Source organism: Moschus berezovskii, chromosome 25 (genome assembly GCF_049115385.1).
Source record: "Moschus berezovskii isolate FMDL1 chromosome 25, NW_MosBer_1.0, whole genome shotgun sequence".
In the NCBI taxonomy this organism is placed as follows: Eukaryota; Metazoa; Chordata; class Mammalia; order Artiodactyla; family Moschidae; genus Moschus; species Moschus berezovskii.
Genome location: NC_142484.1, coordinates 21,644,394 through 21,660,612, shown reverse-complemented (window position 1 = coordinate 21,660,612; position 16,219 = coordinate 21,644,394).

Below are 16,219 nucleotides of genomic sequence, written 5' to 3'. Positions count from 1 at the left end.
ACCCAGCAAGTAAAGGAACAAGATAAATGCCCACCAACACAAACAAAAGAGGAAGATATAAGGAATCTACCTGATACAGAATTTCGAATTTTGGTGGTGAAAATGATTCAAAATCTTGAAAGCAAAATGGAGTTACAGATAAATAACCTGGAGAAAAGGATTGAGAAGATGGAAGAAAGGTTTAATAAGGACTTAGAGGAAGTAAAAAAGAGTCAGTATACAATGAATAATGCAATAGATGAGATCAGAAACACTCTGGAGGGAACAAACAGTAGAATAACAGAGGCAGAAGACAGGATAAGTGAGCTAGAAGATAGAATTGTAGAAATAAATGAAACAGAGAGGAAAAAAGAAAAACGAATTAAAAGAAATGAGGACAATATTAGAGGCCTCTGGGACAATGTTAAACGCTCCAATATTCGAATCATAGGAGTCCCAGAAGAAGAAGACAAAGAGAAATACCATGAGATAATACGTGAAGAGATAATAGTTGAAAACTTCCCTAAAATGGGGAAAGAAATAATCACCCAAGTCCAAGAAACCCAGAGAGTCCCCAACAGGATAAACCCAAGGTGAAATACTCCAAGACACATATTAATCAAATTAGCAAAGATCAAACACAAAGAACAAATATTAAAAGGGGAAAGCAGCAAATAACACACAAGGGGATTCCCATAAGGATAACAGCTGATCTTTCAACAGAAACTCTTCAGGCCAGGAGGGAATGGCAAGACATACTTAAAGTGATGAAAGAAAATAACCTACAGCCCAGATTACTGTACCCAGCAAGGATCTCATTCAAATATGAAGGAGAAATCAAAACTTTACAGACAAGCAAAAGCTGAGAGAATTCAGCATCATCAAACCAACTCTCCAACAAATGCTAAAGGATCTTCTCTAGACAGGACACACAGAAAGGGTGTATAAACTCGAACCCAAAGCAATAAAATGGCAATGGGATCATACTTATCAATAATTACCTTAAACATAAATGGGTTGAATGCCCCAACCAAAGACAAAGGCTGGCTGAATGGATACAAAAACAAGACCCCCATATATGTTGTCTACAAGAGACCCACCTCAAAACGAGGGACACATATAGACTGAAAGTGAAGGTGGAAAAAGATATTCCATGCAAATAGAGACCAAAAGAAAGCAGGAGCAGCAATACTAATATCAGATAAAATAGACTTTAAAACAAAGGCTGTGAAAAGAGACAAAGAAGGAAACTACATAATGATCAAAGGATCAATCCAAGAAGAAGATATAACAATTCTAAATATTTATGCACCCAACATAGGAGCACCGCAATATGTAAGACTAATGCAATTACTAACAAGTACGAAAGGGGAAATTAACAACAACGCAATAATAGTGGGAGACTTTAATACCCCACTCACACCTATGGATAGATTAACTAAACAGAAAATTAACAAGGAAACACAAACTTTAAATGATACAATAGACCAGTTAGATCTAATAGATACTTATAGGACATTTCACCCCAAAACAATGAATTTCACCTTTTTCTCAAGCGCACACAGAACCTTTTCCAAGATAGATCATATCCTGGGCCATAAATCTAGCCTTGGTAAATTCAAAAAAATTGAAATTATTCCAAGCATCTTTTCTGACCACAATGCAGTAAGATTAGATCTCAATTACAGGAGAAACACCATTAAAAATGCCAACATATGGAGGCTGAACAACACGCTGCTGAATAATGAACAAATCATAGAAGAAATCAAAAGAGAAATCGAAATATGCATAGAAATGAATGAAAATGAAAACACAACAACCCAAAACCTCTGGGACACTGTAAAAGCAGTGCTAAGGGGGAAGTTCATAGCAATACAGGCACACCTTAAGAAACAAGAAAAAAGTCAACTAAATAACCTAATTCAGAAACGTGTATGCAGGTCAGGAAGCAACAGTCAGAACTGTACATGGAACAACAGACTGGTTTCAAATAGGAAAAGGTGTACGTCAAGGTTGTATATTGTCACCTTGCTTATTTAACTTATATGTAGAGTACATCATGAGGAACGCTGGGCTGGAAGAAGCACAAGCTGGAGTCAAGATTGCTGGGAGAAATATCAATAACCTCAGATATGCAGATGACACTACCCTTATGGCAGAAAGTGAAGAGGAACTCAAAAGCCTCTTGATGAAAGTGAAAGAGGAGAGTGAAAAGGTTGGCTTGAAGCTCAACATTCAGAAAACAAAGATCATGGCATCTGGTCCCATCACTTCATGGGAAATAGATGGAAAAACAGTGGAAACAGTGTCAGACTTTATTTTGGGGGGCTCCAAAATCACTGCAGATGCTGATTGCAGCCATGAAATTAAAAGACGCTTGCTCCTTGGAAGGAAAGTTATGACCAACCTAGATAGTATATTAAAAAGCAGAGACATTACTTTGCCAACCAAGGTCCGTCTAGTCAAGGCAATGGTTTTTCCCGTGGTCATGTATGGATGTGAGAGTTGGACTGTGAAGAAGGCTGATCGCCGAAGAATCGATGTTTTTGAACTGTGGTGCTGGAGAAGACTCTTGAGAGTCCCTTGGACTGCAAGGAGATCCAACCAGTCCATTCTAAAGGAAATCAATCCTGGATGTTCATTGGAGGGACTGATGCTAAAGCTGAAACTGCAATACTTTGGCCACCTCATGCGATGAGTTGACTCACTGGAAAAGACTCTGATGCTGGGAAAGGTTGGGGGCGGGAGGAGAAGGGGACGACGGAGAATGAGATGGCTAGATGGCATCACCGACTCAGTGGACATGAGTTTGAGTGACCTCCGGGACTTGGTGATGGACAGGGAGGCCTGGCGTGCTGTGATTCATGAGGTCGCGGAGAGTCGGACACGACTGAGCAACTGAACTGAACTGAACTGAACTGAACATCTAAAGCAACTAGAAAAGGAAGAAATTAAGAACCCCAGGGTTAGTAGAAGGAAAGAAATCATAAAAATTAGGGCAGAGATAAATGCAAAAGAAACAAAAGAGACCATAGCAAAAATCAACAAAGCCAAAAGCTGGTTCTTTGAGAAGGTAAATAAAATTGACAAACCACTAGCCAGACTCATCAAGAAACAAAGGGAGAAGAACCAAATCAATAAAATTAGAAATGAAAATGGAGAGATCACAACCGACAACACAGAAATACAAAGGATTATTAGAGAATACTATCAGCAATTATATGGCAATAAAACGAATAACCTGGAAGAAATGGACAAATTCCTAGAAAAGTACACCTTGCCAAAACTGAACCAGGAAGAAATAGAAAATCTGAATAGACGCATCACAAGCACAGAACTAGAGGAAGTAATCAGAAATCTTCCAGCAAACAAAAGCCCAGACGGCTTCACAGCTGAATTCTACCAAAAATTTCGAGAAGAGCTAACACCTATTCTACTCAAACTCTTCCAGAAAATTGCTGAGGAAGGGAAACTTCCAAACTCATTCTATGAAGTCACCATCACCCTAATCCCAAAACCTGGTAAAGATCCCAGATAAAATAGACTTTAAAACAAAGGCTGTGAAAAGAGACAAAATAGGAAACTACATAATGATCAAAGGATCAATTCAAGAAGAAGATATAACAATTACAAATATTTATGCACCCAACATAGGAGCACTGCAATATGTAAGACAATTACTAACAAGTATGAAAGGGGAAATTAACAACAAAGCAATAATAGTGGGAGATTTTAATACCCCCACTTACACCTATGGATAGACCAACTAAACAGAAAATTAACAAGGAAACACAAACTTTAAATGATACAATAGACCAGTTAGACCTAATAGATACTTATAGGACATTTCACCCCAAAACAATGAATTTCGCCTTTTTCTCAAGTGCACACGGAACCTTCTCCAGGATAGATCACATCCTGGGCCATAAATCTAACCTTGGTAAATTCAAAAAAATTGAAATCATTCCAAGCATCTTTTCTGACCACAATGCAGTAAGATTAGATCTCAATTATGGGAGAAAAACTATTAAAAATGCCAACATATTGAGACTAAACATCACACTGTGGAATAACGAACAAATCATAGAAGAAATCAAAAGGGAAATCAAAATATGCATAGAAATGCATGAAAATGAAAACATGACAACCCAAAACCTCTGGGACACCGTAAAAGCAGTGCTAAGGGGAAGGTTCATAGCAATACAGACACACCTCAAGAAACAAGAAAAAAGTCACCTAAATAACCTAACACTACATCTAAAGAAACTAGAAAAGGAAGAAATGAAGAACCCCAGGGTTAGTAGAAGGAAAGAAATCATAAAAATTAGGGCAGAAGTAAATGCAAAAGAAACAAAAGAGGCCATAGCAAAAATCAACAAAGCCAAAAGCTGGTTCTTTGTGAAGGTAAATAAAATTGACAAACCACTAGCCAGACTCATCAAGAAACAAAGGGAGAAGAACCAAATCAATAAAATTAGAAATGAAAATGGAGAGATCACAACCGACAACACAGAAATACAAAGGATTATTAGAGAATACTGTCAGCAATTATATGGCAATAAAAGGGACAACTTGAAAGAAATGGACAAATTCTTAGAAAAGTACAACTTTCCAAAACTGAACCAGGAAGAAATAGAAAATCTGAACAGACCCATCACAAGCACGGAAATAGAGGCTGTAATAAAAAATCTTCCAACAAACAAAAGGCCAGATCCAGATGGCTTCACAGCTGAATTCTACCAAACATTTAGAGAAGAGCTAACACCTATTCTACTCAAACTCTTCCAGAAAATTGCTGAGGAAGGTAAACTTCCAAACTCATTCTGTGAGGCCACCATCACCCTAATCCCAAAACCTGGTAAAGATCCCACAAAAAAAGAAAACTACAGGCCAATATCACTGATGAACATAGATGCAAAAATCCTTAACAAAATTCTAGCAATCAGAATCCAACAACACATTAAGAAGATCATACATCATGACCAAGTGGGCTTTATCCCAGGAATGCAAGGATTCTTCAATATCCGCAAATCAATCAATGTAATACACCACATTAACAAACTAAAAAATAAAAATCATAAGATTATCTCAAAAGATGCAGAGAAAGCCTTAGACAAAACTCAACATCCATTTATGATAAAAACCCTCCATAAGGTGGGAATTATCCCACCTTATCCCCAGCAAACATTATCCTCAATGGTAAAAAATTGATAGCATTTCCCCTAAAGTCAGGAACAAGACAAGGGTGCCCACTCTCACCACTACTATTCAACATAGTTCTGGAAGTTTTGGCCACAACAATCAGAGCAGAAAAAGACATAAAAGGAATACAAACTGGAAAAGAAGAAGTAAAACTTTCACTGTTCGCTGATGACATGATCCTCTACACAGAAAACCCTAGAGACTCTACCAGAAAACTACTAGAGCTAATCAATGAATACAGTAAAGTTGCAGGATATAAAATCAACACACAGAAATCCCTTGCATTCCTATACACTAATAATGAGAAAATAGAGAAATTAAAGGAAACTATTCCATTCACTGTTGCAACGAAAAGAATAAAATACTTAGGAATATATCTACCTAAAGAAACAAAAGACCTGTACATAGAGAACTATAAAACACTGGTGAAAGAAATCAGAGAGGACACTAATAGATGGAGAAATATACCGTGTTCGTGGATTGGAAGAATAAATATTGTGAAAATGAGTATACTACCCAAAGTAAGTTATACATTCAATGCAATGCCTATCAAGCTACCAACAATATTTTTCACAGAGCTAGAACAAATAATCTCACAATTTGTATGGAAATACAAAAAACCTCGAAGAGCCAAAGCAATCTTGAGGAAGAAGAATGGAACTGGGGGAATCAACCTGCCAGACTTCAGGCTCTATTACAAAGCCACAGTCATCAAGACAGTATGGTACTGACATAAAGACAGAAATGTAGACCAATGGAACAAAATAGAAAGCCCAGAGATAAATCCACGCACTTATGGACACCTCATCTTTGACAAAGGAGGCAAGAATATAAAATGGAGAAAAGACAGTCTCTTTAACAAGTGGTGCTGGGAAAACTGGTCACCCACTTGTAAAAGAATGAAACTAGAACACTTCCTAACACCATACACAAAAATAAAATGGATTAAAGATCTAAATGTAAGACCAGAAACTATAAAACTCCTAGAGGAGAACATAGGCAAAACACTCTACGGCATAAATCACAGCAGGATCCTCCATGACCTACCTCCAGAATATTAGAAATAAAAGCAAAAATAAACAAATGGGACCTAATTAAAATTAAAAGCTTCTGCACAGCAAAGAAAAATATAAGCAAGGTGAAAAGACAGCCTTCAGAATGGGAGAAAATAATAGCAAATGAAACAACTAACAAAGAATTAATCTCCAAAATATACAAGTAGCTCCTGCAGCTCAATTCCAGAAAAATAAATGACCCAATCAAAAAATGGGCCAAAGAACTAAACAGACATTTCTCCAAAGAAGACATACAGATGGCTAACAAACACGTGAAAAAATGCTCAACATCACTCATTATCAGAGAAATGCAAATCAAAACCACAATGAGATACCATTTCACACCAGTCAGAATGGCTGCTATCCAAAAGTCTACAAGCAATAAATGCTGGAGAGGGTGTGGAGAAAAGGGAACCCTCTTACACTGTTCGTGGGAATGCAAACTAGTACAGCCACTATGGAGAACAGTGTGGAGATTCCTTCAGTTCAGTTCAGTTCAGTTCAGTTCATTCGCTCAGTCGTGTCCGACTCTCCGCAACCCCATGAATCACAGCACGCCAGGCCTCCCTGTCCATCACCAACTCCTGGAGCTCACTCAAACTCATGTCCACAGAGTCGGTGATGCCATCCAGCCATCTCATTCTCCATCATCCCCTTCTTCTCCCGCCCCCAACCTTTCCCAGCATCAGAGTCTTTTCCAGTGAGTCAACTCGTTGCATGAGGTGGCCAAAGTATTGCAGTTTCAGCTTCAGCATTAGTCCCTCCAATGAACACCCAGGATCGATCTCCCTTAGAATGGACTGGTTGGATCTCCTTGCAGTACAAGGGACTCTCAAGAGTCTTCTCCAACACCACAAAAAAACTGGAAATAGAACTGCCATAAGATCCAGCAATCGCACTCCTGGGCATACACACCGAGGAAACCAGAATTGAAAGAGACACGTGTACAACAATATTCATTGCAGCACTGTTTATAATAGCCAGGACATGGAAGCAACCTAGATGTCCATCTGCAGACGAATGGATAAGAAAGCTTTGGTACATATACACAATGGAGTATTACTCAGCCATTAAAAAGAATGCATTTGAATCAGTTCTAATGAGGTGGATGAAACTGGAGCCTATTATACAGAGTGAAGTAAGCCAGAAAGAAAAACACCAATACAGTATACTAACGCATATATATGGAATTTAGAAAGATGAAAATGATAACCCTTTATACGAGACAGCAAAAGAGACACAGATATATAGTCCTTGGGACTCTGTGGGACAGGGTGAGGGTGGAATGATTTGGGAGAATGGCATTGAAACATGTATATTATCATATGTGAAATGAATCGCCAGTTCAGGGTTGATGCATGTTACAGGATGCTTGGGGCTGGTGTGTGGGGATGACCCAGAGGGAGGATAAGGGGCGGAGGGAGGTGGGAGGGGGGTTCAGGAAGGGGAACTCATGTACACCGGGGCGGATTCATGACAATGTATGGCAAAACCAACCAATATAATATTGTAAAATAATTAGCCTCCAATAAAAATTTAAAAAATTAAAAAAAGAAAAAAAAGGTTATAGGTAAATTTCATATTATGTATATTTTACCCAATTTTTCTAAATAAAAATACACAAACATGAAAAAAAAATTTGCTTCAGGCCTCTTCTTCAACATATATAAGCTTATTATATATAAAATAAGAAACTGTGATCATGAATAATAATTGCAAAACACTTGAGGGTTAAAAGAGTCTTAGTTTTATTTGCAATGATAATGTAAAGAAGAAGAACAACATAAAGGAAGGAATGAAGATTTTGAAGATAATCCTAGTAATCTATGTTGTTAATATTTTATGAAATATTATGCACTATTTCTACCACTTGAAATGGATAACTTTATTTATATTCACAGCCTTATATCAGTGTAAACCCTAGTCAAATTTAGTTTGATCATTTTCCCATGCTCCTAAACATTGCAAATGTAGAACCTAGAGGGTTTGTTTCCAAGACCCATGATTTTTCTCATGATTCTTTGGCCCTATATAATTGTTAGAGTGGCACTGGTGGTAAAGAACCCATTTGCCAAGGCAAGAGGCAAGTGTTTGATGCCTGGGTTGGGAAGATTCCCAGAAGGAGGAAATGGCAACCCATTCCAGTATTCTTGCCTGAAAAAATCCCATGGACAGAGGAGCCTGTTTGGATAGAGTCCATGGGTTCGCAAAGAGTCAGATATGACTGAGTATGAATGCACTAAGGCCTCCCTAGGAATTTTCTTCTACACATCAAGCAACCTCAGTTCCCTGTAAGACTGTGTTGCTTTCCTCTAGATCTCCTCAATATTATTTTTACTTTTATTTCATCTAGTATCATAAAAATAATCAAAATATTTCTAACATGCATAATCAAAACAATAAAAAAAGAGAGACCCACTGTAGTCTCAGAGACAAATTACTATATTTGATAGAAAAAAATTGTTTATAAAAGCAGCCTCAACAACCTGGACTTTTCTCAGCAGTAATGCTGTAGCTACTTACAGAGCAACTGCTGATACACTAAGTTCTATCACTCTGATATGATTAATGCTCTTTTGCTCCATAATTTACAAATAATTTCCATTTCATGTTGGTTTTGTCTTTGAAACATCTCTTCTTCCCAACTTGAATTATTGCTTTTCTGCTTCTGGACATTTGTCTTATAACTATGAATTCACATATTTTAGACACTCAATTGCCTTTTGTCTTTTCCCGAATAAACCATCTTACTCACTAAGATCACGTTCTTTGGATAGCACGCTGTCTTATTCATCTGATATAAGAAGTTGTAATGTTTATATATAGTACCCATATATAGTACAAAGATATACAACTTTACTATCCTTTTATTACATTATCCATTTATTCACTGATGTCAGACATTCCTTTTCAAAGAGACTTCTCATTTACTGTTTGACTTAATTTTCATTAGTCCCAGAAAAGAGTGGAAAATGGCTACAGTTTCAAGTCTTGTCTTAGGCTTGATTCCCAGCTCAGCACTTTGCCCAAAAGACACAAGTGGGCTGACAGGATAAACATACAGAGTCCTGGTAGATAGACTCTTAAACTACTGGGGTTTGAGTGCCTAAATAAAATATAGGCTGAGTGATGAAAAAGTGGTCTTAGTAGAGAAGAAAAGCCTATGAGGATCCAGAAAAATCAGGTCATGTTTCAGGCAATATAATCAAGCCACAAGGATAGAAAAGTGGACAGAAGACAGTTCATGAATCATGTGTGGATCACTGTAAGACATCACTCTTATTTTAGTGAAGGGAGCTGCTAAATGCTTTTTAAGCAAGGAAGTGACCCAGTTTTCTGTGTTAGTAATACCACAGTTAAGTTGTATACAAGATGGATGCAAAGAGGATGAACCTGAATTCAAGATCACCAGTCAGCACCCACTTTGTTATTTTAGGCAACATACTGCATTTTAGTTAGAGTGAAAATTTTTCAGACCTGTCTGAGTGAAGTAAGTTGAAGATACAAGAAAGCTTGAAGATAAATGGAAGTGCCTAGCTTGAAATCCTAAATAAAGGATGGGTGACAGTGAAACTCTCAAGATGAAGCTCAATAACTCTAGGAAAGAAATGACAGCAGTACAATCGGGTCCCATCAGTCAGTGTACAGCTCAAATTTTGTGCTTCTCTGTCTCATATACATACATGTATTTTTTCTCTCCTGTTAGTACACATACACTGACAGAACTGAAACAATGGCTTCTGTGAATCTCTAAGAAGTCATTATTCTTATTTGAATACCATTATTTTTCTAAGAAGCCATTATCTTTATTTGAAAGCTGATGTTTTTATTTCAGTTTTATTGAAGCAATGGTTTCTATCAATCAGTCTCTGCTGCTGCTGCTGCTGCTGCTAAGTCGCTTCAGTCGTGTCCGACTCTGTGAGACCCCATAGACGGCAGTCCACCAGGCTCCCCCATCCCTGGGATTCTCCAGGCAAGAACACTGGATTGGGTTGTCATTTCCTTCTCCAATGCATGAAAGTGAAAAGTGAAAGTGAAGGCGCTCAGTCATGTCCGACTTCGCGACCCCATGGACTGCAGCCTACCAGGGTCCTCCCGCCCATGGGATTTTACAGGCAAGAGTATTGGAGTGGGGTGTCATCGCCTTCTCCCTATGAGTCTCTAGGAAGCCATAATTTTACAATTTATTATTGTATAATGATTTATAAAGGCCAGTTTATATTCTTCCCATTTCTGTCCTTAACCAAGTTCCAACACTTAAAATGTTATTTCCAAACAGTTTAAATAATTTAATATTTTTATAGACCCAAAATAATTTGTATAACATATACATCTCTATATTTTTCCTCACCATTTCCCATTTAATAGTAGAGGAAAATAAAGTCATCAGTTTCATGGTTAGTCTTTTTAAAAACTTTCATGGAGTGTCAATATCCAGCTGATGCAGCCCACACATTAAATATTCTGAATACTATTATTAATATGTGTCAAGTATTATAAATATCTAAATAGAGTTAGCAAAGATCAATGAGAATAAAAAGTTCTAAATCTGACACACAAAGGTTTTCCCTTCTATTTTCTATTTAGTGCTTGTGGGAAATTACTTTAGAAAATTCCTTTAGTGTAAATCTTTAAAATTTCCTCCAATATAATATTGTAAAATAATTAGCCTCCAATTAAAAAAATAAATAAATAAAAAATAATTTAAAAAAATAAAATTTCCTAAAGTTTTGAATTTTAAATTAGCTCGACAGGGAAGTCCCTGGGACTCAAACAAAATTTATTGCATCCTTGTTTACAATACATAATCTGACAAAAGCAACGCACCACACCTATTAAACACTAGTGAGCCAATGGGGAAAAGAGAAATTCTAATTGTTTCTAAAGAGTTGATACTTGTGGGATAAGATTCTAGTGGGATATCATTATCATTATTTGTTTATCAGACTCTTAGCATCAATACCAGAGAATATAAAATCATCATTCATAAGACCCAACCTTTACAGAAGGCTGCCGACATATTCCGAGATCAGGACCAGTGATTCACAATAGAGACTACTAGATCCTGACCCTCAACACCAAGGAGTTGTGTAAGGTTAGTACTCAAAACTATCCAACAGAATCATCAGAATAATTTTTTCCTTCAGAAAAATGGGGGAGAAAAATACAAGGTACTGACATTTTGGAGAGCAGCCAGGCTGTGTCTGAATCCCAACCTTTAACTATCAAAATTTAGAGTCCTTTAATTTGGCTCCCTCTCACAGCATTTAGAAATGCTCATCGTTATTTATCTAGCTCTACCTGTCATCACTCTAATATTCACACTCCCTCATGAACAGAGATTTCCTCTTTATCTACTTGTTCCTGCTGAAAAAATGATGGCAAAGACTTCCTTGTTTACTCACTTCAACTCAGGCAGGGTAAGCATTTCATTCACTTGTGTTTAGACTATAACTTGTCTCTAACTTTCTTTCAATAATTTTTATTAAAAACACATGCTTATTGGTACCTGTTGTAAGTCCGGAACTGTGCCAAACACTGTGCTGAGTTTACAGTTTAGTACAAAAGAAAAGCCAATTAAAAAATAAACTCATAATAAGTATATGCTATTACCTGTGTGCTTAGTGTAATCATAAGAAACACATTCGTGGGCACATAGAGGAAGATTTTTCTGACTGTTATACTATTAAATACCTTAACTAAGGGGTCTTAACTATGAAATAGATTTCAAAGGATGAGAGAAATGTTAAAGAAATATGATGAATCATAGGTGAAATCTATTTTTTTAAATAAAAATAGCAAAATGTGATACTTGTAGAGACATAAAAATAAAATATTTTTGTTGTTATTAGGTGATATACATCTTCAAATGACAAAGAAAGTCCTTTAAATTTATTTGGGGACCATGGAAAATATCCATAATGTAGGAAGTTAACATTTAGTTAAAATTTTCCAAGTCTCTGTTTTACTGTTCCTAATTGTGTACAAAAGAGCAGCAAGAAAGTGTGCTAAAGAAAGGAAAAATTAAATGATGCCATAATTAATGAATGAGAATTTTGACTAAGTAAAAGACAAAACATAGAAAAATGAGAATACTGTTTCAGTAAGATAAAACAGAAAAATGAAAGGAACTGACATTTTGGAGAGCAGGAGGGGTGTGTCTGAACCCTAACCCTTAGCTATTAAATATTAGTAGTTATCTCTGGCTCCTCCCCATGGCACTCAGAGATGCACATATTTATTTATCTGTCTCTGTCAGTCATCAGTCTAATATTTACACACAATGGATATACCAATGTTCATTGTAGCACTGTTTATACCTATTTATTGTCACTATTTATTTTCACCCTGCTCATTTAACTTATATGCAGAGTACATCATGAGAAATACTGGAGTGGATGAAGCGAAAGCTGGAATCAAGATTGCCAGGAGAAATATCAATAACCTCAGATATGCAGATGACACCATCCTTTTGGAAGAAAGTGAAGAACTAAAGAGCCTCTTGATGAAAGTGAAAGAGGAGAGTGAAAAAGTTGACTCAAAATTCAACATTCAGAAAACTGAGATCATGGCATCTGGTCCCATCACTTTATGGCAAATAGATGGGGAAACAGTGGAAACAGTGACAGACTTTACTTCCTTGGGCTCCAAAATAACTTGCAGATGATGACTCAGTCATGAAATTAAAAGACACTTGCTCCTTGGAAGAAAAGTTATGAACAACCTAGACAGCATATTAAAAAGCAGAGACATTACTTTGCTGACAAAGGTCTGTCTAGTCAAACCTATGGTTTTTCCAGTAGTCATGTATGGATGTGAGAGTTGAACTATAAAGAAAGCTGAGCACAGAAGAATTGATGCTTTTGAACTGTGGTGTTGGAGAAGACTCTTGAGAATCCTCTGGACTGAAAGGAGATCCAACCAGTCCATCCTAAAGGAAATCAATCCTGAATATTCATTGGAAGGACTGATGTTGAAACTGAAACTCCAATACTTTGGCCACCTGATGCGAGGAACTGACTCCTTGGAAAAGACCATGATACTGGGAAAGATTGAAGGCAGGAGGAGAAGGGGCAGCAGAGGAATAAGATGGCTGGAAGGCATCACCGACTCAATGGACAAGAGTTGAGTAAACTCTTGAGTTAGCAATGGACAGGGAGCAATGGTCATGCTGCAATCCAGGGGTCGATAATAGTTGGACTCGACTGAGCCACTGAGCTGAACTGAACTGATTTACAATAGCAAGGACATGGAAGCAACCTTGATGCCCACCAATGGATGAATGGATAAAGAAGCTGTGGGACATTTATATAATAGAATATTCAGTTCAGTTCAGTCACTCAGTCGTGTCCAACTCTCCGCAACCCCATGAATCACAGCATGCCAGGCCTCCCTGTCCATCACCAACTCCCGGAGTTCACTCAAACTCATGTCCACAGAGTCAGTGATGCCATCCAGCCATCTCATTCTCGGTCGTCCCCTTCTCCTCCCGCCCCCAACCTTTCCCAGCATCAGAGTCTTTTCCAGTGAGTCAACTCGTCGCATGAGGTGGCCAAAGTATTGCAGTTTCAGCTTTACCATCAGTCCTTCCAATGAACACCCAGGATTGATCTCCTTTAGAATGGACTGGTTGGATCTCCTTGCAGTCCAAGGGACTCTCAAGAGTCTTCTCCAGCACCACAGTTCAAAAGCATCAATTCTTCGGCGATCAGCTTTCTTCACAGTCCAACTCTCACATCCATACATGACCACGGGAAAAATCATAGCCTTGACTAGATGGACCTTGGTTGACAAAGTAATGTCTCTGCTTTTTAATATATTATCAAGGTTGGTCATAACTTTCCTTCCAAGGAGTAAGCATCTTTTAATTTCATGGCTGCAATCAGCATCTGCAGTGATTTATTACTAAGCCATAAAAAGAATACATTTGAGTCAGTTCATGAGGTGAATGAACTTGGAGCCTATTATACACAATGAAGTAAGTCAGAAAAAGAAAAACAAATGTTGTGTATTAATGCAGATATATGGAATCTAGAAATATGGCACTGATGAACCTATTTGCAGGGCAGCAGGGAGATGCAGATGTATAGAACAGACTTGTGGACACAGTGGGATAAGGGGAGGGTGGGACAAATTGATAGACTTACATGGAAACATACATATTGCCATATGGAAAATAGTTAGCTAGTGGGAATTTGCTGTTATGATACAGGGAGCTCAAATCTGGTGCTCTGTGACTACTTTAAGATGAGGGATAGGGTGGAAGATGGGAGGGAGGTTAAAGAGGAAGGGGACATATGTATATCTATGGATGATTAATGTTGATGTATGGAAGAAACCAACAAAATATTGTAAAGCAATTATCCTCCAATTAAACATAAATAAGTTTTTTAAATGCAGGGGAAAAAATTGCCATTGTTTGGTTCTTACCAAGAATCAGGAACTGTATTAAACAACAAGTTCACTTCAGTTCAATCGCTCAGTCATGTCTGTCCCTTTGCGATCCCGTGGACTGCAGCACACCAGGCCTCCCTGTCCATCACCAGCTCCTGGAGTTTACTCAAACACAAGTCCATTGAGTCAGTGATGTCACCCAGCTATCTCATCCTCTGTCATCCCCTTCTCCTGCCCTCAATCTTTCCCAGCATCAGGGTCTTTTCAAATGAATCAATTCTTCACATCAAGTAGCTAAAGTATTGGAGTTTCAGCTTCAGCCTCAGTCCTTCCAATGAATATTCTGGACTGATTTCTTCTAGGATGGACTGGTTGGATCTCTTTGCAGTCCAAGGGACTCTCAAGAGACTTCTCCAATATCACAGTTCTCAAACATCAATTATACAGTGCTCAGCTTTCTTTATAGTCCAACTGTCCCATCCATACATGACTACTGGAAAAACCATAGGTTTGACTAGACAGAACTTTGTCAGCAAAGTAATGTCTCTGCTTTTTAATATGTTGTCTAGGTTGGTCATAACTTTTCTTCCAGGATCAAGTGTCTTTCAATTTCATGGCTGCAGTCACCATCTCCAAGTGATTTTGGAGCCCAAGGAAGTAAAGTCTGTCACTGTTTCCACTGTTTCCCCATCTATTTGCCATAAAGTATTGGGGATGGCAACCCACTCCAGTGTTCTTGCCTGGAGAATCCCAGGGACAGGGGAGCCTGGTGTGCTGCCGTCTATGGGGTCACACAGAGTCGGACACGACTGAAGTGACTTAGCAGCAGCAGCATTGGGATCAGATGCCATGATCTTAGTTTTCAGAATGTTGAGTTTTAAGTCAGCATTTTCACTCTCCTCTTTCACTTTCATCAAGAGACTCTTTAATTCTTCTTCGCTTTCTGCCATAAGGGTGGTGTAATCTGCATATCTGAGGTTATTAATATTTCTCCTGGCAATCTTGATTCCATATATTGCTTCATCCACTCCAGTATTTCTCATGATATACTCTGCACATAAGTTAAATAATCAGGGTGACAATATACAGCCTTGATGCACTCCTTTACCATATTGGAACCAGTCTGGATTCTTGACCTGCATACAGATTTCTCAGGAGGCAGGTGAGGTGTTCTGGTATTCCCATCTCTTTAAGAATTTTCCACAGTTTGTTGTGATCCAAACAGTCAAAGGCTCTGGCATAGTCAATAAATCAGGCAAATTTGACCTTGGAGTACAGAATGAAGCAGGGCAAAGGTTTGTAGAGTTTTGCCAAGAGAATACACTGGTCATAGAAAACACCCTCTTCCAACAACAGAAGAGAAGACTCTACATATGGACATCACCAGATGGTCAATGCCAAAATCAGATTGATTATATTCTTTGCAGCCAAAGATAGAGAAGCTCTATACAGTCAGAAAAACAAGACCCAGAGCTGACTGTGGCTCAGAGTTTGAACTCCTTTTTTTTATTTTTTAAATTTATTTATTTTAATTGGAGGCTAATTACTTTACATTATTGTATTGGTTTTGCCATACAATACCATGAATC